This window comes from Acomys minous (genome assembly GCF_964271855.1).
Source record: "Acomys minous genome assembly, chromosome: 7".
Taxonomy (NCBI): domain Eukaryota; kingdom Metazoa; phylum Chordata; class Mammalia; order Rodentia; family Muridae; genus Acomys; species Acomys minous.
Genome location: NC_140488.1, coordinates 127053971 through 127079380, shown reverse-complemented (window position 1 = coordinate 127079380; position 25410 = coordinate 127053971).

Genomic DNA, 25410 nt, shown 5'->3' with positions numbered 1-25410 from the left:
TATTGGCTGAACAATGAAAGAGTACTGTAATGCATGTTTCTCCCAGCAAATACACTGTTTCTAAGGAAATGTGAACACACTGAGGAGACACTTGTGGGAGCTACTGTGACTAAAACTGAGCTTCCCTATGCATAGGGAAGCAAGAGAAATGCTGATTTCATCAAACACAGTTACATACTCAAAATCTGTACCACTGCGCAAATAGGCAAAACTCGTGTGTTCTAAAGCACGTCTCTTTAGGCAAAAAACTCATTTCTGACAACATTGCCCAAATACATCTCAGAAGTGTGCAACTTGTTTCCTGAGGTAGAAGACTTCGAGAAACTGTCGTTTCTGAAAGCGCTGTGTCTCTACACATGTATTGGCTGAACAATGAAAGAGTACTGTAATGCATGTTTCTCCCCGCAAATACACTGTTTCTAAGTAAATATGAACACTCTGAGGAGACACTTGTGGGAGCTACTGTGACTAAAACTGAGCTTCTCTACGCACAGGGAAGCAAGAGAAATGCTGATTTCATCAAACACAATTACATACTCACAATCTGTACTACTGCGCAAATAGGCAAAACTAGTGCGTTCCAAAGCACGTCATTTTAGCCAAAAAACTCATTTCTGACAACATTGCCCAAATACATCTCAGAAGTGTGCAACTTGTTCCGTGAGTTAGAATACGTCGAGAAACTGTCGTTTCTGCAAGCGCTGTGCTTCTACACATGTATTGGCTGAACAATGAAAGAGTACTGTAATGCATGTTTCTCCCAGCAAATACACTGTTTCTAAGTAAATATGAGCACACTGAGGAGACACTTGTGGGAGCTACTGTGACTAAAACTGAGCTTCCCTATGCATAGGGAAGCAAGAGAAATGCTGATTTCATCAAACACAGTTACATACTCAAAATCTGTACCACTGCGCCAATAGGCAAAACTCGTGCGTTCTAAAGCACGCCTCTTTAGGCAAAAAACTCATTTCTGACAACATTGCCCAAATACATCTCAGAAGTGTGCAACTTGTTCCGTGAGTTAGAATACGTCGAGAAACTGTCGTTTCTGCAAGCGCTGTGCTTCTACACATGTATTGGCTGAACAATGAAAGAGTACTGTAATGCATGTTTCTCCCAGCAAATACACTGTTTCTAAGTAAATATGAGCACACTGAGGAGACACTTGTGGGAGCTACTGTGACTAAAACTGAGCTTCTCTACGCACAGGGAAGCAAGAGAAATGCTGATTTCATCAAACACAATTACATACTCACAATCTGTACTACTGCGCAAATAGGCAAAACTAGTGCGTTCTAAAGCACCTGTCTTTATCCACAAGTCATTTCTGTTAACGATGCCGAAATGCATCTCAGAAGTGTGCAACTTGTTCCGTGAGTTAGAAAACGTCGAGAAACTGTCGTTTCTGCAAGCGCTGTGCTTCTACACATGTATTGGCTGAACAATGAAAGAGTACTGTAATGCATGTTTCTCCCAGCAAATACACTGTTTCTAAGGAAATATGAACACACTGAGGAGAAACTTGTGGGAGCTACTGTGACTAAAACTGAGCTTCCCTATGCACAGGGAAGCAAGAGAAATGCTGATTTCATCAAACACAGTTACATACTCAAAATCTGTACCACTGCGCCAATAGGCAAAACTCGTGCGTTCTAAAGCACGTCTCTTTAGGCAAAAAACTCATTTCTGACAACATTGCCCAAATACATCTCAGAAGTGTGCAACTTGTTTCCTGAGGTAGAAGACTTCGAGAAACTGTCGTTTCTGCAAGCGCTGTGCTTCTACACATGTATTGGCTGAACAATGAAAGAGTACTGTAATGCATGTTTCTCCCCGCAAATACACTGTTTCTAAGTAAATATGAACACACTGAGGAGACACTTGTGGGAGCTACTGTGACTAAAACAGAGCTTCTCTACGCACAGGGAAGCAAGAGAAATGCTGATTTCATCAAACACAATTACATACTCACAATCTGTACTACTGCGCAAATAGGCAAAACTAGTGCGTTCCAAAGCATGCCTCTTTATGCAAAAAACTCATTTCTGACAACATTGCCCAAATACATCTCAGAAGTGTGCAACTTGTTCCGTGAGTTAGAATACGTCGAGAAACTGTCGTTTCTGCAAGCGCTGTGCTTCTACACATGTATTGGCTGAACAATGAAAGAGTACTGTAATGCATGTTTCTCCCAGCAAATACACTGTTTCTAAGTAAATATGAGCACACTGAGGAGACACTTGTGGGAGCTACTGTGACTAAAACTGAGCTTCCCTATGCATAGGGAAGCAAGAGAAATGCTGATTTCATCAAACACAGTTACATACTCAAAATCTGTACCACTGCGCCAATAGGCAAAACTCATGCGTTCTAAAGCACGCCTCTTTAGGCAAAAAACTCATTTCTGACAACATTGCCCAAATACATCTCAGAAGTGTGCAACTTGTTCCGTGAGTTAGAATACGTCGAGAAACTGTCGTTTCTGCAAGCGCTGTGCTTCTACACATGTATTGGCTGAACAATGAAAGAGTACTGTAATGCATGTTTCTCCCAGCAAATACACTGTTTCTAAGTAAATATGAGCACACTGAGGAGACACTTGTGGGAGCTACTGTGACTAAAACTGAGCTTCTCTACGCACAGGGAAGCAAGAGAAATGCTGATTTCATCAAACACAATTACATACTCACAATCTGTACTACTGCGCAAATAGGCAAAACTAGTGCGTTCTAAAGCACCTGTCTTTAGCCACAAGTCATTTCTGTTAACGATGCCGAAATGCATCTCAGAAGTGTGCAACTTGTTCCGTGAGTTAGAAAACGTCGAGAAACTGTCGTTTCTGCAAGCGCTGTGCTTCTACACATGTATTGGCTGAACAATGAAAGAGTACTGTAATGCATGTTTCTCCCAGCAAATACACTGTTTCTAAGGAAATATGAACACACTGAGGAGAAACTTGTGGGAGCTACTGTGACTAAAACTGAGCTTCCCTATGCACAGGGAAGCAAGAGAAATGCTGATTTCATCAAACACAGTTACATACTCAAAATCTGTACCACTGCGCCAATAGGCAAAACTCGTGCGTTCTAAAGCACGTCTCTTTAGGCAAAAAACTCATTTCTGACAACATTGCCCAAATACATCTCAGAAGTGTGCAACTTGTTTCCTGAGGTAGAAGACTTCGAGAAACTGTCGTTTCTGCAAGCGCTGTGCTTCTACACATGTATTGGCTGAACAATGAAAGAGTACTGTAATGCATGTTTCTCCCCGCAAATACACTGTTTCTAAGTAAATATGAACACACTGAGGAGACACTTGTGGGAGCTACAGTGACTAAAACAGAGCTTCTCTACGCACAGGGAAGCAAGAGAAATGCTGATTTCATCAAACACAATTACATACTCACAATCTGTACTACCGCGCAAATAGGCAAAACTAGTGCGTTCCAAAGCATGCCTCTTTATGCAAAAAACTCATTTCTGACAACATTGCCCAAATACATCTCAGAAGTGTGCAACTTGTTCCGTGAGTTAGAATACGTCGAGAAACTGTCGTTTCTGCAAGCGCTGTGCTTCTACACATGTATTGGCTGAACAATGAAAGAGTACTGTAATGCATGTTTCTCCCAGCAAATACACTGTTTCTAATGAAATATGAGCACACTGAGGAGACACTTGTGGGAGCTACTATGACTAAAACTGAGCTTCTCTACGCACAGGGAAGCAAGAGAAATGCTGATTTCATCAAACACAATTACATACTCACAATCTGTACTACTGCGCGAATAGGCAAAACTAGTGCTTTCTAAAGCACGTCTCTTTAGGCAAAAAACTCATTTCTGACAACATTGCGCAAATACATCTCAGAAGTGTGCAACTTGTTCCGTGAGTTAGAATACGTCGAGAAACGGTCGTTTCTGCAAGCGCTGTGCTTCTACACATGTATTGGCTGAACAATGAAAGAGTACTGTAATGCATGTTTCTCCCAGCAAATACACTGTTTCTAAGTAAATATGAGCACACTGAGGAGACACTTGTGGGAGCTACTGTGACTAAAACTGAGCTTCTCTACGCACAGGGAAGCAAGAGAAATGCTGATTTCATCAAACACAATTACATACTCACAATCTGTACTACTGCGCAAATAGGCAAAACTAGTGCGTTCTAAAGCCCCTGTCTTTAGCCACAAAAGTCATTTCTGTTAACGATGCCCAAATGCATCTCAGAAGTGTGCAACTTGTTCCGTGAGTTAGAAAACGTCGAGAAACTGTCGTTTCTGCAAGCGCTGTGCATCTACACATGTATTGGCTGAACAATGAAAGAGTACTGTAATGCATGTTTCTCCCAGCAAATACACTGTTTCTAAGGAAATGTGAACACACTGAGGAGACACTTGTGGGAGCTACTGTGACTAAAACTGAGCTTCCCTATGCATAGGGAAGCAAGAGAAATGCTGATTTCATCAAACACAGTTACATACTCAAAATCTGTACCACTGCGCCAATAGGCAAAACTCGTGCGTTCTAAAGCACGTCTCTTTAGGCAAAAAACTCATTTCTGACAACATTGCCCAAATACATCTCAGAAGTGTGCAACTTGTTTCCTGAGGTAGAAGACTTCGAGAAACTGTCGTTTCTGCAAGCGCTGTGCTTCTACACATGTATTGGCTGAACAATGAAAGAGTACTGTAATGCATGTTTCTCCCCGCAAATACACTGTTTCTAAGTAAATATGAACACACTGAGGAGACACTTGTGGGAGCTATTGTGACTAAAACTGAGCTTCTCTACGCACAGGGAAGCAAGAGAAATGCTGATTTCATCAAAAACAATTACATACTCACAATCTGTACTACTGCGCAAATAGGCAAAACTAGTGCGTTCCAAAGCACGTCTCTTTAGGCAAAAAACTCATTTCTGACAACATTGCCCAAATATATCTCAGAAGTGTGCAACTTGTTCCGTGAGTTAGAATACGTCGAGAAACTGTCGTTTCTGCAAGCGCTGTGCTTCTACACATGTATTGGCTGAACAATGAAAGAGTACTGTAATGCATGTTTCTCCCAGCAAGTACACTGTTTCTAAGTAAATATGAGCACACTGAGGAGACACTTGTGGGAGCTACTGTGACTAAAACTGAGCTTCTCTACGCACAGGGAAGCAAGAGAAATGCTGATTTCATCAAACACAATTACATACTCACAATCTGTACTACTGCGCATATAGGCAAAACTAGTGCGTTCTAAAGCACGTGTCTTTAGCCACAAAAGTCATTTCTGTTAACGATGCCCAAATGCATCTCAGAAGTGTGCAACTTGTTCCGTGAGTTAGAAAACGTCAAGAAACTGTTGTTTCTGCAAGCGCTGTGCTTCTACACATGTATTGGCTGAACAATGAAAGAGTACTGTAATGCATGTTTCTCCCAGCAAATACACTGTTTCTAAGGAAATATGAACACACTGAGGAGACACTTGTGGGAGCTACTGTGACTAAAACTGGGCTTCCCTATGCACAGGGAAGCAAGAGAAATGCTGATTTCATCAAACACAGTTACATACTCAAAATCTGTACCACTGCGCCAATAGGCAAAACTCGTGCGTTCTAAAGCACGTCTCTTTAGGCAAAAAACTCATTTCTGACAACATTGCCCAAATACATCTCAGAAGTGTGCAACTTGTTTCCTGAGGTAGAAGACTTCGAGAAACTGTCGTTTCTGCAAGCGCTGTGCTTCTACACATGTATGGGCTGAACAATGAAAGAGTACTGTAATGCATGTTTCTCCCAGCAAATACACTGTTTCTAAGTAAATATGAACACACTGAGGAGACACTTGTGGGAGCTACTGTGACTAAAACTGAGCTTCTCTACGCACAGGGAAGCAAGAGAAATGCTGATTTCATCAAACACAATTACATTCTCACAATCTGTACTACTGCGCAAATAGGCAAAACTAGTGCGTTCTAAAGCACGTGTCTTTAGCCACAAGTCATTTCTGTTAACGATGCCCAAATGCACCTCAGAAGTGTGCACCTGGTCTCCTGAGGTAGAAAACGTGGAGAAACTGTCGTTTCTGCAAGCGCTGTGCTTCTACACATGTATTGGCTGAACAATGAAAGAGTACTGTAATGCATGTTTCTCCCAGCAAATACACTTTTTTTAAGTAAAAATGAACACACTAAGGAGACACTTGTGGGAGCTACTGTGACTAAAACTGAGCTTCTCTACGCACAGGGAAACAAGAGAAATGCTGATTTCATCAAACACAATTACATACTCACAATCTGTACTACTGCGCATATAGGCAAAACTAGTGCGTTCTAAAGCACGTCTCTTTAGCCAAAAAAGTCATTTCTGTTAACGATGGCCAAATGCATCTCAGAAGTGTGCAACTTCTTCCGTGAGTTAGAAAACGTCGAGAAAGTGTCGTTTCTGCCAGCGCTGTGCTTCTACACATGTATTGGCTGAACAATGAAAGAGTACTGTAATGCATGTTTCTCCCAGCAAATACACTGTTTCTAAGGAAATGTGAACACAATGAGTAGACACTTGTGGGAGCTACTGTGACTAAAACTGAGCTTTCCTATGCATAGGGAAGCAAGAGAAATGCTGATTTCATCAAACACAGTTACATACTCAAAATCTGTACCACTGCGCCAATAGGCAAAACTAGTGCGTTCTAAAGCACGTCTCTTTAGGCAAAAAACTCATTTCTGACAACATTGCCCAAATACATCTCAGAAGTGTGCAACTTGTTTCCTGAAGTAGAAGACTTCGAGAAACTGTCGTTTCTGCAAGTGCTGTGCTTCTACACATGTATTGGCTGAACAATGAAAGAGTACTGTAATGCATGTTTCTCCCAGCAAATACACTGTTTCTAAGGAAATGTGAACACACTGAGGAGACACTTGTGGGAGCTACTGTGACTAAAACTGAGCTTCCCTATGCATAGGGAAGCAAGAGAAATGCTGATTTCATCAAACACAGTTACATACTCAAAATCTGTACCACTGCGCCAATAGGCAAAACTAGTGCGTTCCAAAGCACGTCTCTTTAGGCAAAAAACTCATTTCTGACAACATTGCCCAAATACATCTCAGAAGTGTGCAACTTGTTCCGTGAGTTAGAATACTTCGAGAAACTGTCGTTTCTGAAAGCGCTGTGCTTCTACACATGTATTGGCTGAATAATGAAAGAGTACTGTAATGCATGTTTCTCCCAGCAAATACACTGTTTCTAAGTAAATATGAGCACACTGAGGAGACACTTGTGGGAGCTACTGTGACTAAAACTGAGCTTCTCTACGCACAGGGAAGCAAGAGAAATGCTGATTTCATCAAACACAATTACATTCTCACAATCTGTACTACTGCGCAAATAGGCAAAACTAGTGCGTTCTAAAGCACGTGTCTTTAGCCACAAGTCATTTCTGTTAACGATGCCCAAATGCACCTCAGAAGTGTGCACCTGGTCTCCTGAGGTAGAAAACGTGGAGAAACTGTCGTTTCTGCAAGCGCTGTGCTTCTACACATGTATTGGCTGAACAATGAAAGAGTACTGTAATGCATGTTTCTCCCAGCAAATACACTTTTTTTAAGTAAAAATGAACACACTAAGGAGACACTTGTGGGTGCTACTGTGACTAAAACTGAGCTTCTCTACGCACAGGGAAACAAGAGAAATGCTGATTTCATCAAACACAATTACATACTCACAATCTGTACTACTGCGCATATAGGCAAAACTAGTGCGTTCTAAAGCACGTCTCTTTAGCCAAAAAAGTCATTTCTGTTAACGATGGCCAAATGCATCTCAGAAGTGTGCAACTTCTTCCGTGAGTTAGAAAACGTCGAGAAAGTGTCGTTTCTGCCAGCGCTGTGCTTCTACACATGTATTGGCTGAACAATGAAAGAGTACTGTAATGCATGTTTCTCCCAGCAAATACACTGTTTCTAAGGAAATGTGAACACAATGAGTAGACACTTGTGGGAGCTACTGTGACTAAAACTGAGCTTTCCTATGCATAGGGAAGCAAGAGAAATGCTGATTTCATCAAACACAGTTACATACTCAAAATCTGTACCACTGCGCCAATAGGCAAAACTCGTGCGTTCTAAAGCACGTCTCCTTAGGCAAAAAACTCATTTCTGACAACATTGCCCAAATACATCTCAGAAGTGTGCAACTTGTTTCCTGAGGTAGAAGACTTCGAGAAACTGTCGTTTCTGCAAGCGCTGTGCTTCTACACATGTATTGGCTGAACAATGAAAGAGTACTGTAATGCATGTTTCTCCCCGCAAATACACTGTTTCTAAGTAAATATGAACACACTGAGGAGACACTTGTGGGAGCTACTGTGACTAAAACTGAGCTTCTCTAGGCCCAGGGAAGCAAGAGAAATGCTGATTTCATCAAACACAATTACATACTCACAATCTGTACTACAGCGCAAATAGGCAAAACTCGTGCGTTCTAAAGCACGTCTCTTTAGGCAAAAAACTCATTTCTGACAACATTGCCCAAATACATCTCAGAAGTGTGCAACTTGTTTCCTGAGGTAGAAGACTTCGAGAAACTGTCATTTCTGCAAGCGCTGTGCTTCTACACATGTATTGGCTGAACAATGAAAGAGTACTGTAATGCATGTTTCTCCCCGCAAATATACTGTTTATAAGTAAATATGAACTCACTGAGGAGACACTTGTGGGAGCTACTGTGACTAAAACTGAGCTTCTCTACGCACAGGGAAGCAAAAGAAATGCTGATTTAATCAAACACAATTACATACTCACAATCTGTACTACTGCGCAAATAGGCAAAACTAGTGCGTTCTAAAGCACGTCTCTTTAGGCAAAAAACTCATTTCTGACAACATTGCCCAAATACATCTCAGAAGTGTGCAACTTGTTTCCTGAAGTAGAAGACTTCGAGAAACTGTCGTTTCTGCAAGTGCTGTGCTTCTACACATGTATTGGCTGAACAATGAAAGAGTACTGTAATGCATGTTTCTCCCAGCAAATACACTGTTTCTAAGGAAATGTGAACACACTGAGGAGACACTTGTGGGAGCTACTGTGACTAAAACTGAGCTTCCCTATGCATAGGGAAGCAAGAGAAATGCTGATTTCATCAAACACAGTTACATACTCAAAATCTGTACCACTGCGCCAATAGGCAAAACTCGTGCGTTCTAAAGCACGTCTCTTTAGGCAAAAAACTCATTTCTGACAACATTGCCCAAATACATCTCAGAAGTGTGCAACTTGTTTCCTGAGGTAGAAGACTCGAGAAACTGTCGTTTCTGCAAGCGCTGTGCTTCTACACATGTATTGGCTGAACAATGAAAGAGTACTGTAATGCATGTTTCTCCCCGCAAATACACTGTTTCTAAGTAAATATGAACACACTGAGGAGACACTTGTGGGAGCTACTGTGACTAAAACTGAGCTTCTCTATGCACAGGGAAGCAAGAGAAATGCTGATTTCCTCAAACACAATTACATACTCACAATCTGTACTACTGCGCAAATAGGCAAAACTAGTGCGTTCCAAAGCACGTCTCTTTAGGCAAAAAACTCATTTCTGACAACATTGCCCAAATACATCTCAGAAGTGTGCAACTTGTTTCCTGAGGTAGAAGACTTCGAGAAACTGTCGTTTCTGCAAGCGCTGTGCTTCTACACATGTATTGGCTGAACAATGAAAGAGTACTGTAATGCATGTTTCTCCCAGCAAATACACTGTTTCTAAGGAAATATGAACACACTGAGGAGACACTTGTGGGAGCTACTGTGACTAAAACTGAGCTTCTCTACGCACAAGGAAGCAAGAGAAATGCTGATTTCATCAAACACAATTACATACTCACAATCTGTACTACTGCGCAAATAGGCAAAACTAGTGCGTTCTAAAGCACGTCTCTTTAGGCAAAAAACTCATTTCTGACAACATTGCCCAAATACATCTCAGAAGTGTGCAACTTGTTCCGTGAGTTAGAAGACTTCGAGAAACTGTCGTTTCTGCAAGCGCTGTGCTTCTACACATGTATTGGCTGAACAATGAAAGAGTACTGTAATGCATGTTTCTCCCAGCAAATACATTGTTTCTAAGGAAATGTGAACACACTGAGGAGACACTTGTGGGAGCTACTGTGACTAAAACTGAGCTTCCCTATGCATAGGGAAGCAAGAGAAATGCTGATTTCATCAAACACAGTTACATACTCAAAATCTGTACCACTGCGCCAATAGGCAAAACTCGTGCGTTCTAAAGCACGTCTCTTTAGGTAAAAAACTCATTTCTGACAACATTGCCCAAATACATCTCAGAAGTGTGCAACTTGTTTCCTGAGGTAGAAGACTTCGAGAAACTGTCGTTTCTGCAAGCACTGTGCTTCTACACATGTACTGGCTGAACAATGAAAGAGTACTGTAATGCATGTTTCTCCCAGCAAATACACTGTTTCTAAGGAAATATGAACACACTGAGGAGACACTTGTGGGAGCTACTGTGACTAAAACTGAGCTTCTCTATGCACAGGGAAGCAAGAGAAGTGCTGATTTCATCAAACACAATTACATACTCACAATCTGTACTACTGCGCAAATAGGCAAAACTAGTGCGTTCCAAAGCACGTCTCTTTAGTCAAAAAACTCATTTCTGACAACATTGCCCAAATACATCTCAGAAGTGTGCAACTTGTTTCCTGAGGTAGAAGACTTCGAGAAACTGTCGTTTCTGCAAGCGCTGTGCTTCTACACATGTATTGGCTGAACAATGAAAGAGTACTGTAATGCATGTTTCTCCCAGCAAATACATTGTTTCTAAGGAAATATGAACACACTGAGGAGACACTTGTGGGAGCTACTGTGACTAAAACTGAGCTTCTCTACGCACAGGGAAGCAAAATAAATGCTGATTTCATCAAACACAATTACATACTCACAATCTGTACTACTGCGCAAATAGGCAAAACTAGTGCATTCTAAAGCACGTGTCTTTAGCCAAAAAAGTCATTTCTGTTAACGATGCCCAAATGCACCTCAGAAGTGTGCACCTTGTCTCCTGAGGTAGAAAACGTCGAGAAAGTGTCGTTTCTGCCAGCGCTGTGTTTCTACACATGTATTGGTTGAACAATGAAAGAGTACTGTAATGCATGTTTCTCCCAGCAAATACACTGTTTCTAAGGAAATGTGAACACAATGAGTAGACACTTCTGGGAGCTACTGTGACTAAAACTGAGCTTTCCTATGCATAGGGAAGCAAGAGAAATGCTGATTTCATCAAACACAGTTACATACTCAAAATCTGTACCACTGCGCCAATAGGCAAAACTCGTGCGTTCTAAAGCACGTCTCCTTAGGCAAAAAACTCATTTCTGACAACATTGCCCAAATACATCTCAGAAGTGTGCAACTTGTTTCCTGAGGTAGAAGACTTCGAGAAACTGTCGTTTCTGCAAGCGCTGTGCTTCTACACATGTATTGGCTGAACAATGAAAGAGTACTGTAATGCATGTTTCTCCCCGCAAATACACTGTTTCTAAGTAAATATGAACACACTGAGGAGACACTTGTGGGAGCTACTGTGACTAAAACTGAGCTTCTCTACGCACAGGGAAGCAAGAGAAATGCTGATTTCATCAAACACAATTACATACTCACAATCTGTACTACTGCGCAAATAGGCAAAACTAGTGCGTTCTAAAGCTCCTGTCTTTAGCCAAAAAAGTCATTTCTGTTAACGATGCACAAATACATCTCAGAAGTGTGCAACTTGTTCCGTGACTTAGAAAACGTCGAGAAACTGTCGTTTCTGCAAGCGCTGTGCTTCTACACATGTATTGGCTGAACAATGAAGAGTACTGTAATGCATGTTTCTCCCAGCAAATACACTGTTTCTAAGGAAATGTGAACACAATGAGGAGACACTTGTGGGAGCTACTGTGACTAAAACTGAGCTTCCCTATGCATAGGGAAGCAAGAGAAATGCTGATTTCATCAAACACAGTTACATACTCAAAATCTGTACCACTGCGCCAATAGGCAAAACTCGTGCGTTCTAAAGCACGTCTCTTTAGGCAAAAAACTCATTTCTGACAACATTGCCCAAATACATCTCAGAAGTGTGCAACTTGTTTCCTGAGGTAGAAGACTTCGAGAAACTGTCGTTTCTGCAATCGCTGTGCTTCTACACATGTATTGGTTGAACAATGAAAGAGTACTGTAATGCATGTTTCTCCCAGCAAATACACTGTTTCTAAGGAAATGTGAACACACTGAGGAGACACTTGTGGGAGCTACTGTGACTAAACTGAGCTTCCCTATGCATAGGGAAGCAAGAGAAATGCTGATTTCATCAAACACAGTTACATACTCAAAATCTGTACCACTGCGCCAATAGGCAAAACTCGTGCGTTCTAAAGCACGAAAAAACTCATTTCTAACAACATTGCCCAAATACATCTCAGAAGTGTGCAACTTGTTTCCTGAGGTAGAAGACTTCGAGAAACTGTCGTTTCTGCAAGCGCTGTGCTTCTACACATGTATTGGCTGAACAATGAAAGAGTACTGTAATGCATGTTTCTCCCAGCAAATACACTGTTTCTAAGGAAATGTGAACACACTGAGGAGACACTTGTGGGAGCTACTGTGACTAAAACTGAGCTTCTCTACGCACAGGGAAGCAAGAGAAATGCTGATTTCATCAAACACAATTACATACTCACAATCTGTACTACTGCGCAAATAGGAAAAACTAGTGCGTTCCAAAGCATGCCTCTTTATGCAAAAAACTCATTTCTGACAACATTGCCCAAATACATCTCAGAAGTGTGCAACTTGTTTCCTGAGGTAGAAGACTTCGAGAAACTGTCGTTTCTGCAATCGCTGTGCTTCTACACATGTATTGGTTGAACAATGAAAGAGTACTGTAATGCATGTTTCTCCCAGCAAATACACTGTTTCTAAGGAAATGTGAACACACTGAGGAGACACTTGTGGGAGCTACTGTGACTAAACTGAGCTTCCCTATGCATAGGGAAGCAAGAGAAATGCTGATTTCATCAAACACAGTTACATACTCAAAATCTGTACCACTGCGCCAATAGGCAAAACTCGTGCGTTCTAAAGCACGAAAAAACTCATTTCTAACAACATTGCCCAAATACATCTCAGAAGTGTGCAACTTGTTTCCTGAGGTAGAAGACTTCGAGAAACTGTCGTTTCTGCAAGCGCTGTGCTTCTACACATGTATTGGCTGAACAATGAAAGAGTACTGTAATGCATGTTTCTCCCAGCAAATACACTGTTTCTAAGGAAATGTGAACACACTGAGGAGACACTTGTGGGAGCTACTGTGACTAAAACTGAGCTTCCCTATGCATAGGGAAGCAAGAGAAATGCTGATTTCATCAAACACAGTTACATACTCAAAATCTGTACCACTGCGCCAATAGGCAAAACTCGGGCATTCTAAAGCACGTCTCTTTAGGCAAAAAACTCATTTCTGACAACATTGCCCAAATACATCTCAGAAGTGTGCAACTTGTTTCCTGAGGTAGAAGACTTCGAGAAACTGTCGTTTCTGCAAGCGCTGTGCTTCTACACATGTATTGGCTGAACAATGAAAGAGTACTGTAATGCATGTTTCTCCCAGCAAATACACTGTTTCTAAGGAAATGTGAACACACTGAGGAGACACTTATGGGAGCTACTGTGACTAAAACTGAGCTTCCCTATGCTTAGGGAAGCAAGAGAAATGCTGATTTCATCAAAAACAGTTACATACTCAAAATCTGTACCACTGCGCCAATAGGCAAAACTCGTGCGTTCTAAAGCACGAAAAAACTCATTTCTAACAACATTGCCCAAATACATCTCAGAAGTGTGCAACTTGTTTCCTGAGGTAGAAGACTTCGAGAAACTGTCGTTTCTGCAAGCACTGTGCTTCTACACATGTATTGGCTGAACAATGAAAGAGTACTGTAATGCATGTTTCTCCCCGCAAATACACTGTTTCTAAGTAAATATGAACACACTGAGGAGACACTTGTGGGAGCTACTGTGACTAAAACTGAGCTTCTCTACGCACAGGGAAGCAAGAGAAATGCTGATTTCATCAAACACAATTACATACTCACAATCTGTACTACTGCGCAAATAGGCAAAACTAGTGCGTTCTAAAGCACGTGTCTTTAGCCAAAAAAGTCATTTCTGTTAACGATGCCCAAATGCATCTCAGAAGTGTGCAACCTTTTCGGTGAGTTAGAAAACGTCGAGAAACTATCATTTCTGCAAGCGCTGTGCTTCTACACATGTATTGGCTGAACAATGAAAGAGTACTGTAATGCATGTTTCTCCCAGCAAATACACTATTTCTAAGGAAATGTGAACACACTGAGGAGACACTTGTGGGAGCTACTGTGACTAAAACTGAGCTTTCCTATGCATAGGGAAGCAAGAGAAATGCTGATTTCATCAAACACAGTTACATACTCAAAATCTGTACCACTGCGCCAATAGGCAAAACTCGTGCGTTCTAAAGCACGTCTCTTTAGGCAAAAAACTCATTTCTGACAACATTGCCCAAATACATCTCAGAAGTGTGCAACTTGTTTCCTGAGGTAGAAGACTTCGAGAAACTGTCGTTTCTGCAAGCGCTATGCTTCTACACATGTATTGGCTGAACAATGAAAGAGTACTCTAATGCATATTTCTCCCCGCAAATACACTGTTTCTAAGTAAATATGAACACACTGAGGAGACACTTGTGGGAGCTACTGTGACTAAAACTGAGCTTCTCTAAGCACAGGGAAGCAAACTTAATGCTGATTTCATCAAACACAGTTACATACTCAGAATCTGTACTATTGCGCAAATAGGCAAAACTAGTGCGTTCTAAAGCACCTCTCTTTAGGCAAAAAACTCATTTCTGACAACATTGCCCAAATACATCTCAGAAGTGTGCAACTTGTTTCCTGAGGTAGAAGACTTCGAGAAACTGTCGTTTCTGCAAGCGCTGTGCTTCTACACATGTATTGGCTGAACAATGAAAGAGTACTGTAATGCATGTTTCTCCCCGCAATTACTCTGTTTCTAAGTAAATATGAACACACTGAGGAGACACTTGTGGAAGCTACTGTGACTAAAACTGAGCTTTCCTATGCATAGGGAAGCAAGAGAAATGCTGATTTCATCAAACACAGTTACATACTCAAAATCTGTACCACTGCGCCAATAGGCAAAACTCGTGCGTTCTAAAGCACGTCTCTTTAGGCAAAAAACTCATTTCTGACAACATTGCCCAAATACATCTCAGAAGTGTGCAACTTGTTTCCTGAGGTAGAAGACTTCGAGAAACTGTCGTTTCTGCAAGCGCTGTGCTTCTACACATGTATTGGCTGAACAATGAAAGAGTAATGTAATGCATGTTTCTCCCCGCAAATACACTGTTTCTAAGTAAATATGAACACACTGAGGAGACACTTGTGGGAGCTACTGTGACTAAAACTGAGCTTCCCTATGCATAGGGAAGCAAGAGAAATGCTGATTTCTTCAAACACAGTTACATACTCAAAATCAGTACCACTGTGCCAATAGGCAAAACTCGTGCGTTCTAAAGCACGTCTCTTTTGGCAAAAAACTCATTGCTGACAACATTGCCCAAATACATCTCAGAAGTGTGCAACTTGTTTCCTGAGGTAGAAGGCTTCGAGAAACTGTCATTTCTGCAAGCGCTGTGCTTCTACACATGTATTGGCTGAACAATGAAAGAGTACTGTAATGCATGTTTCTCCCCGCAAATATACTGTTCATAAGTAAATATGAACACACTGAGGAGACACTTGTGGGAGCTACTGTGACTAAAACTGAGCTTCTCTACGCACAGGGAAGCAAGAGAAATGCTGATTTAATCAAAAACAATTACATACTCACAATCTGTACTACTGCGCAAATAGGCAAAACTAGTGCGTTCTAAAGCACGTCTCTTTAGGCAAAAAACTCATTTCTGACAACATTGCCCAAATACATCTCAGAAGTGTGCAACTTGTTTCCTGAGGTAGAAGACTTCGAGAAACTGTCGTTTCTGCAAGCGCTGTGCTTCTACACATGTATTGGTTGAACAATGAAAGAGTACTGTAATGCATGTTTCTCCCAGCAAATACACTGTTTCTAAGGAAATGTGAACACACTGAGGAGACACTTGTGGGAGCTACTGCGACTAAAACTGAGCTTCCCTATGCATAGGGAAGCAAGAGAAATGCTGATTTCATCAAACGCAGTTACATACTCAAAATCTGTACCACTGCGCCAATAGGCAAAACTCGTGCGTTCTAAAGCACGTCTCTTTAGGCAAAAAACTCATTTCTGACAACATTGCCCAAATACATTTCAGAAGTGTGCAACTTGTTTCCTGAGGTAGAAGACTTCGAGAAACTGTCATTTCTGCAAGCGCTGTGCTTCTACACATGTATTGGCTGAACAATGAAAGAGTACTGTAATGCATGTTTCTCCCAGCAAATACACTGTTTCTAAGGAAATGAGAACACACTGAGGAGACACTTGTGGGAGCTACTGTGACTAAAACTGAGCTTCCCTATGCATAGGGAAGCAAGAGAAATGCTGATTTCATCAAACACAGTTACATACTCGAAATCTGTACCACTGCGCCAATAGGCAAAACTCGTGCATTCTAAAGCACGTCTCTTTAGGCAAAAAACTCATTTCTGACAACATTGCCCAAATACATCTCAGAAGTGTGCAACTTGTTTCCTGAGGTAGAAGACTTCGAGAAACTGTCGTTTCTGCAAGCGCTGTGCTTCTACACATGTATTGGCTGAACAATGAAAGAGTACTGTAATGCATGTTTCTCCCAGCAAATACACTGTTTCTAAGTAAATATGAACACACTGAGGAGACACTTGTGGGAGCTACTGTGACTAAAACTGAGCTTCCCTATGCATAGGGAAGCAAGAGAAATGCTGATTTCATCAAACACAGTTACATACTCAAAATCTGTACCACTGTGCCAATAGGCAAAACTCGTGCGTTCTAAAGCACGTCTCTTTAGGCAAAAAACTCATTTCTGACAACATTGCCCAAATACATCTCAGAAGTGTGCAACTTGTTTCCTGAGGTAGAAGACTTCGAGAAACTGTCATTTCTGCAAGCGCTGTGCTTCTACACATGTATTGGCTGAACAATGAAAGAGTACTGTAATGCATGTTTCTCCCCGCAAATATACTGTTCATAAGTAAATATGAACACACTGAGGAGACACTTGTGGGAGCTACTGTGACTAAAACTGAGCTTCTCTACGCACAGGGAAGCAAGAGAAATGCTGATTTAATCAAACACAATTACATACTCACAATCTGTACTACTGCGCAAATAGGCAAAACTAGTGCGTTCTAAAGCACGTGTCTTTAGCCACAAAAGTCATTTCTGTTAATGATGCCCAAATGCATCTCAGATGTGTGCAACTTGTTTCCTGAGGTAGAAGACTTCAAGAAACTGTCGTTTCTGCAAGCGCTGTGCTTCTACACATGTATTGGTTGAACAATGAAAGAGTACTGTAATGCATGTTTCTCCCAGCAAATACACTGTTTCTAAGGAAATGTGAACACACTGAGGAGACACTTGTGGGAGCTACTGAAACTAAAACTGAGCTTCCCTATGCATAGGGAAGCAAGAGAAATGCTGATTTCATCAAACACAGTTACATACTCAAAATCTGTACCACTGCGCCAATAGGCAAAACTCGTGCGTTCTAAAGCACGTCTCTTTAGGCAAAAAACTCATTTCTGACAACATTGCCCAAATACATCTCAGAAGTGTGCAACTTGTTTCCTGAGGTAGAAGACTTCGAGAAACTGTCGTTTCTGCAAGCGCTGTGCTTCTACACATGTATTGGCTGAACAATGAAAGAGTACTGTAATGCATGTTTCTCCCCGCAAATACACTGTTTCTAAGTAAATATGAACACACTGAGGAGACACTTGTGGGAGCTACTGTGACTAAAACTGAGCTTCTCTAAGCACAGGGAAGCAAAAGAAATGCTGATTTCATCAAACACAGTTACATACTCAGAATCTGTACTATTGCGCAAATAGGCAAAACTAGTGCGTTCCAAAGCAAGTATCTTTAGCCAAAAAAGTCATTTCTGTTAACGATGCCCAAATGCATCTCAGAAGTGTGCAACTTGTTCCGTGAGTTTGAAAACGTCGAGAAACTGGCGTTTCTGCAAGCGCTGTGCTTCAACACATGTATTGGCTGAACAATGAAAGAGTATTGTAATGCATGTTTCTCCCAGCAAATACACTGTTTCTAGGGAAATGTGAACACAATGAGGAGACACTTGTGAGAGCTACTGTGACTAAAACTGAGCTTTCCTATGCATAGGGAAGCAAGAGAAATGCTGATTTCATCAAACACAGTTACATACTCAAAATCTGTACCACTGCGGCAATAGGCAAAACTCGTGCTTTCTAAAGCACGTCTCTTTAGGCAAAAAACTCATTTCTGACACCATTGCCCAAATACATCTCAGAAGTGTGCAATTTGTTTCCTGAGGTAGAAGACTTCGAGAAACTGTCGTTTCTGCAAGCGCTGTGCTTCTACACACGTATTGGCTGAACAATGAAAGAGTACTGTAATGCATGTTTCTCCCAGCAAATACACTGTTTCTAAGGAAATGTGAACACACTGAGGAGACACTTGTGGGAGCTATTGTGACTAAAACTGAGCTTATCTACGCACAGGGAAGCAAGAGAAATGCTGATTTCATCAAACACAATTACATACTCACAATCTGTACTACTGCGCAAATAGGCAAAACTAGTGCGTTCTAAAGCACCTCTCTTTAGGCAAAAAACTCATTTCTGACAACATTGCCCAAATACATCTCAGAAGTGTGCAACTTGTTTCCTGAGGTAGAAGACTTCGAGAAACTGTCGTTTCTGCAAGCGCTGTGCTTCTACACATGTATTGGCTGAACAATGAAAGAGTACTGTAATGCATGTTTCTCCCCGCAATTACACTGTTTCTAAGTAAATATGAACACACTGAGGAGACACTTGTGGGAGCTACTGTGACTAAAACTGAGCTTCCTTATGCATAGGGAAGCAAGAGAAATGCTGATTTCATCAAACACAGTTACATACTCAAAATCTGTACCACTGTGCCAATAGGCAAAACTCGTGCGTTCTAAAGCACGTCTCTTTTGGCAAAAAATTCATTTCTGACAACATTGCCCAAATACATCTCAGAAGTGTGCAACTTGTTTCCTGAGGTAGAAGACTTCGAGAAACTGTCATTTCTGCAAGCGCTGTGCTTCTACACATGTATTGGCTGAACAATGAAAGAGTACTGTAATGCATGTTTCTCCCCGCAAATATACTGTTCATAAGTAAATATGAACACACTGAGGAGACACTTGTGGGAGCTACTGTGACTAAAACTGAGCTTCTCTACGCACAGGGAAGCAAGAGAAATGCTGATTTAATCAAACACAATTACATACTCACAATCTGTACTACTGCGCAAATAGGCAAAACTAGTGCGTTCTAAAGCACGTGTCTTTAGCCACAAAAGTCATTTCTGTTAATGATGCCCAAATGCATCTCAGAAGTGTGCAACTTGTTTCCTGAGGTAGAAGACTTCGAGAAACTGTCGTTTCTGCAAGTGCTGTGCTTCTACACATGTATTGGTTGAACAATGAAAGAGTACTGTAATGCATGTTTCTCCCATCAAATACACTGTTTCTAAGGAAATGTGAACACACTGAGGAGACACTTGTGGGAGCTACTGCGACTAAAACTGAGCTTCCCTATGCATAGGGAAGCAAGAGAAATGCTGATTTCATCAAACACAGTTACATACTCAAAATCTGTACCACTGCGCCAATAGGCAAAACTCGTGCGTTCTAAAGCACGTCTCTTTAGGCAAAAAACTCATTTCTGACAACATTGCCCAAATACATCTCAGAAGTGTGCAACTTGTTTCCTGAGGTAGAAGACTTCGAGAAACTGTCGTTTCTGCAAGCGCTGTGCTTCTACACATGTATTGGCTGAACAATGAAAGAGTACTGTAATGCATGTTTCTCCCCGCAAATACACTGTTTCTAAGTAAATATGAACACACTGAGGAGAAACTTGTGGGAGCTACTGTGACTAAAACTGAGCTTCTCTACGCACAGGGAAGCAAAAGAAATGCTGATTTCATCAAACACAATTACATACTCACAATCTGTACTACTGCGCAAATAGGCAAAACTAGTGCATTCTAAAGCACGTGTCTTTAGCCAAAAAAGTCATTTCTGTTAACGATGCCCAAATGCACCTCAGAAGTGTGCAACTTGTTTCCTGAGGTAGAAAACGTCGAGAAACTGTCGTTTCTGCAAGCGCTGTGCTTCTACACATGTATTGGCTGAACAATGAAAGAGTACTGTAATGCATGTTTCTCCCAGCAAATACACTGTTTCTAAGGAAATGTGAACACACTGAGGAGACAATTGTGGGAGCTACTGTGACTAAAACTAAGCTTCCCTATGCATAGGGAAGCAAGAGAAATTCTGATTTCATCAAACACAGTTACATACTCAAAATCTGTACCACTGCGCCAATAGGCAAAACTCGTGCGTTCTAAAGCACGTCTCTTTAGGCAAAAAACTCATTTCTGACAACATTGCCCAAATACATTTCAGAAGTGTGCAACTTGTTTCCTGAGGTAGAAGACTTCGAGAAACTGTCATTTCTGCAAGCGCTGTGCTTCTACACATGTATTGGCTGAACAATGAAAGAGTACTGTAATGCATGTTTCTCCCAGCAAATACACTGTTTCTAAGTAAATGTGAACACACTGAGGAGACACTTGTGGGAGCTACTGTGACTAAAACTGAGCTTCCCTATGCATAGGGAAGCAAGAGAAATGCTGATTTCATCAAACACAGTTACATACTCAAAATCTGTACCACTGCGCCAATAGGCAAAACTCGTGCGTTCTAAAGCACGTGTCTTTAGGCAAAAAACTCATTTCTGACAACATTGCCCAAATACATCTCAGAAGTGTGCAACTTGTTTCCTGAGGTAGAAGACTTCGAGAAACTGTCGTTTCTGCAAGCGCTGTGCTTCTACACATGTATTGGCTGAACAATGAAAGAGTACTGTAATGCATGTTTCTCCCCGCAAATACACTGTTTCTAAGGAAATGTGAACACACTGAGGAGACACTTGTGGGAGCTACTGTGACTAAAACTGAGCTTCCCTATGCATAGGGAAGCAAGAGAAATGCTGATTTCATCAAACACAGTTACATACTCAAAATCTGTACCACTGCGCCAATAGGCAAAACTCGTGCGTTCTAAAGCACGTCTCTTTAGGCAAAAAACTCATTTCTGACAACATTGCCCAAATACATTTCAGAAGTGTGCAACTTGTTTCCTGAGGTAGAAGACTTCGAGAAACTGTCATTTCTGCAAGCGCTGTGCTTCTACACATGTATTGGCTGAACAATGAAAGAGTACTGTAATGCATGTTTCTCCCAGCAAATACACTGTTTCTAAGGAAATGAGAACACACTGAGGAGACACTTGTGGGAGCTACTGTGACTAAAACTGAGCTTCCCTATGCATAGGGAAGCAAGAGAAATGCTGATTTCATCAAACACAGTTACATACTCAAAATCTGTACCACTGCGCCAATAGGCAAAACTCGTGCATTCTAAAGCACGTCTCTTTAGGCAAAAAACTCATTTCTGACAACATTGCCCAAATACATCTCAGAAGTGTGCAACTTGTTTCCTGAGGTAGAAGACTTCGAGAAACTGTCGTTTCTGCAAGCGCTGTGCTTCTACACATGTATTGGCTGAACAATGAAAGAGTACTGTAATGCATGTTTCTCCCAGCAAATACACTGTTTCTAAGTAAATATGAACACACTGAGGAGACACTTGTGGGAGCTACTGTGACTAAAACTGAGCTTCCCTATGCATAGGGAAGCAAGAGAAATGCTGATTTCATCAAACACAGTTACATACTCAAAATCTGTACCACTGTGCCAATAGGCAAAACTCGTGCGTTCTAAAGCACGTCTCTTTAGGCAAAAAACTCATTTCTGACAACATTGCCCAAATACATCTCAGAAGTGTGCAACTTGTTTCCTGAGGTAGAAGACTTCGAGAAACTGTCATTTCTGCAAGCGCTGTGCTTCTACACATGTATTGGCTGAACAATGAAAGAGTACTGTAATGCATGTTTCTCCCCGCAAATATACTGTTCATAAGTAAATATGAACACACTGAGGAGACACTTGTGGGAGCTACTGTGACTAAAACTGAGCTTCTCTACGCACAGGGAAGCAAGAGAAATGCTGATTTAATCAAACACAATTACATACTCACAATCTGTACTACTGCGCAAATAGGCAAAACTAGTGCGTTCTAAAGCACGTGTCTTTAGCCACAAAAGTCATTTCTGTTAATGATGCCCAAATGCATCTCAGAAGTGTGTAACTTGTTTCCTGAGGTAGAAGACTTCGAGAAACTGTCGTTTCTGCAAGCGCTGTGCTTCTACACATGTATTGGTTGAACAATGAAAGAGTACTGTAATGCATGTTTCTCCCATCAAATACACTGTTTCTAAGGAAATGTGAACACACTGAGGAGACACTCGTGGGAGCTACTGCGACTAAAACTGAGCTTCCCTATGCATAGGGAAGCAAGAGAAATGCTTATTTCATCAAACACAGTTACATACTCAAAATCTGTACCACTGCGCCAATAGGCAAAACTCGTGCGTTCTAAAGCACGTCTCTTTAGGCAAAAAACTCATTTCTGACAACATTGCCCAAATACATCTCAGAAGTGTGCAACTTGTTTCCTGAGGTAGAAGACTTCGAGAAACTGTCGTTTCTGCAAGCGCTGTGCTTCTACACATGTATTGGCTGAACAATGAAAGAGTACTGTAATGCATGTTTCTCCCCGCAAATACACTGTTTCTAAGTAAATATGAACACACTGAGGAGAAACTTGTGGGAGCTACTGTGACTAAAACTGAGCTTCTCTACGCACAGGGAAGCAAAAGAAATGCTGATTTCATCAAACACAATTACATACTCACAATCTGTACTACTGCGCAAATAGGCAAAACTAGTGCATTCTAAAGCACGTGTCTTTAGCCAAAAAAGTCATTTCTGTTAACGATGCCCAAATGCACCTCAGAAGTGTGCAACTTGTTTCCTGAGGTAGAAGACTTCGAGAAACTGTCATTTCTGCAAGCGCTGTGCTTCTACACATGTATTGGCTGAACAATGAAAGAGTACTGTAATGCATGTTTCTCCCAGCAAATACACTGTTTCTAAGTAAATGTGAACACACTGAGGAGACACTTGTGGGAGCTACTGTGACTAAAACTGAGCTTCCCTATGCATAGGGAAGCAAGAGAAATGCTGATTTCATCAAACACAGTTACATACTCAAAATCTGTACCACTGCGCCAATAGGCAAAACTCGTGCGTTCTAAAGCACGTGTCTTTAGGCAAAAAACTCATTTCTGACAACATTGCCCAAATACATCTCAGAAGTGTGCAACTTGTTTCCTGAGGTAGAAGACTTCGAGAAACTGTCGTTTCTGCAAGCGCTGTGCTTCTACACATGTATTGGCTGAACAATGAAAGAGTACTGTAATGCATGTTTCTCCCCGCAAATATACTGTTTATAAGTAAATATGAACACACAGAGGAGACACTTGTGGGAGCTACTGTGACTAAAACTGAGCTTCTCTACGCACAGGGAAGCAAGAGAAATGCTGATTTCATCAAACACAATTACATACTCACAATCTGTACTACTGCGCAAATAGGCAAAACTAGTGCGTTCCAAAGCACGTCTCTTTAGGTAAAAAACTCATTTCTGACAACATTGCCCAAATACATCTCAGAAGTGTGCAACTTGTTTCCTGAGGTAGAAGACTTCGAGAAACTGTCGTTTCTGCAAACGCTGTGCTTCTACACATGTATTGGCTGATCAATGAAAGAGTACTGTAATGCATGTTTCTCCCAGCAAATACACTGTTTCTAAGGAAATGTGAACACACTGAGGAGATACTTGTGGGAGCTATTGTGACTAAAACTGAGCTTCCCTATGCATAGGGAAGCAAGAGAACTGCTGATTTCATCAAACACAGTTACATACTCAAAATCTGTACCACTGCGCCAATAGGCAAAACTCGTGCGTTCTAAAGCACGTCTCTTTAGGCAAAAAACTCATTTCTGACAACATTGCCCAAATACATCTCAGAAGTGTGCAACTTGTTTCCTGAGGTAGAAGACTTCGAGAAACTGTCATTTCTGCAAGCGCTGTGCTTCTACACATGTATTGGCTGAACAATGAAAGAGTACTGTAATGCATGTTTCTCCCAGCAAATATACTGTTTATAAGGAAATATGAGCACATTGAGGAGACACTTTTGGGAGCTACTGTGACTAAAACTGAGCTTCTCTATGCACAGGGAAGCTAAGGAAATGCTGATTTCATCAAACACAGTTACATACTCAAAATCTGTACCACTGCGCCAATAGGCAAAACTCGTGTTTTCTAAAGTACGTCTCTTTAGGGAAAAAACCCATTTCTGACAACATTGCCCAAATACATCTCAGAAGTGTGCAACTTGTTTCCTGAGGTAGAAGACTTCGAGAAACTGTCGTTTCTGCAAGCGCTGTGCTTCTACACATGTATTGGTTGAACAATGAAAGAGTACTGTAATGCATGTTTCTCCCAGCAAATACACTGTTTCTAAGTAAATGTGAACACACTGAGGAGACACTTGTGGGAGCTACTGCGACTAAAACTGAGCTTCCCTATGCATAGGGAAGCAAGAGAAATGCTGATTTCATCAAACACAGTTACATACTCAAAATCTGTACCACTGCGCCAATAGGCAAAACTCGTGCGTTCTAAAGCACGTCTCTTTAGGCAAAAAACTCATTTCTGACAACATTGCCCAAATACATCACAGAAGTGTGCAACTTGTTTCCTGAGGTAGAAGACTTCGAGAAACTGTCGTTTCTGCAAGCGCTGTGCTTCTACACATGTATTGGCTGAACAATGAAAGAGTACTGTAATGCATGTTTCTCCCAGCAAGTACACTGTTTCTAAGGAAATGTGAACACACTGAGGAGACACTTGTGGGAGCTACTGTGACTAAAACTGAGCTTCCCTATGCATAGGGAAGCAAGAGAAATGCTGATTTCATCAAACACAGTTACATACTCAAAATTTGTACCACTGCGCCAATAGGTAAAACTCTTGTGTTCTAAAGCATGTCTCTTTAGGCAAAAAACTCATTTCTGACAACATTGCCCAAATACATCTCAGAAGTGTGCAACTTGTTTCCTGAGGTAGAAGACTTCGAGAAAC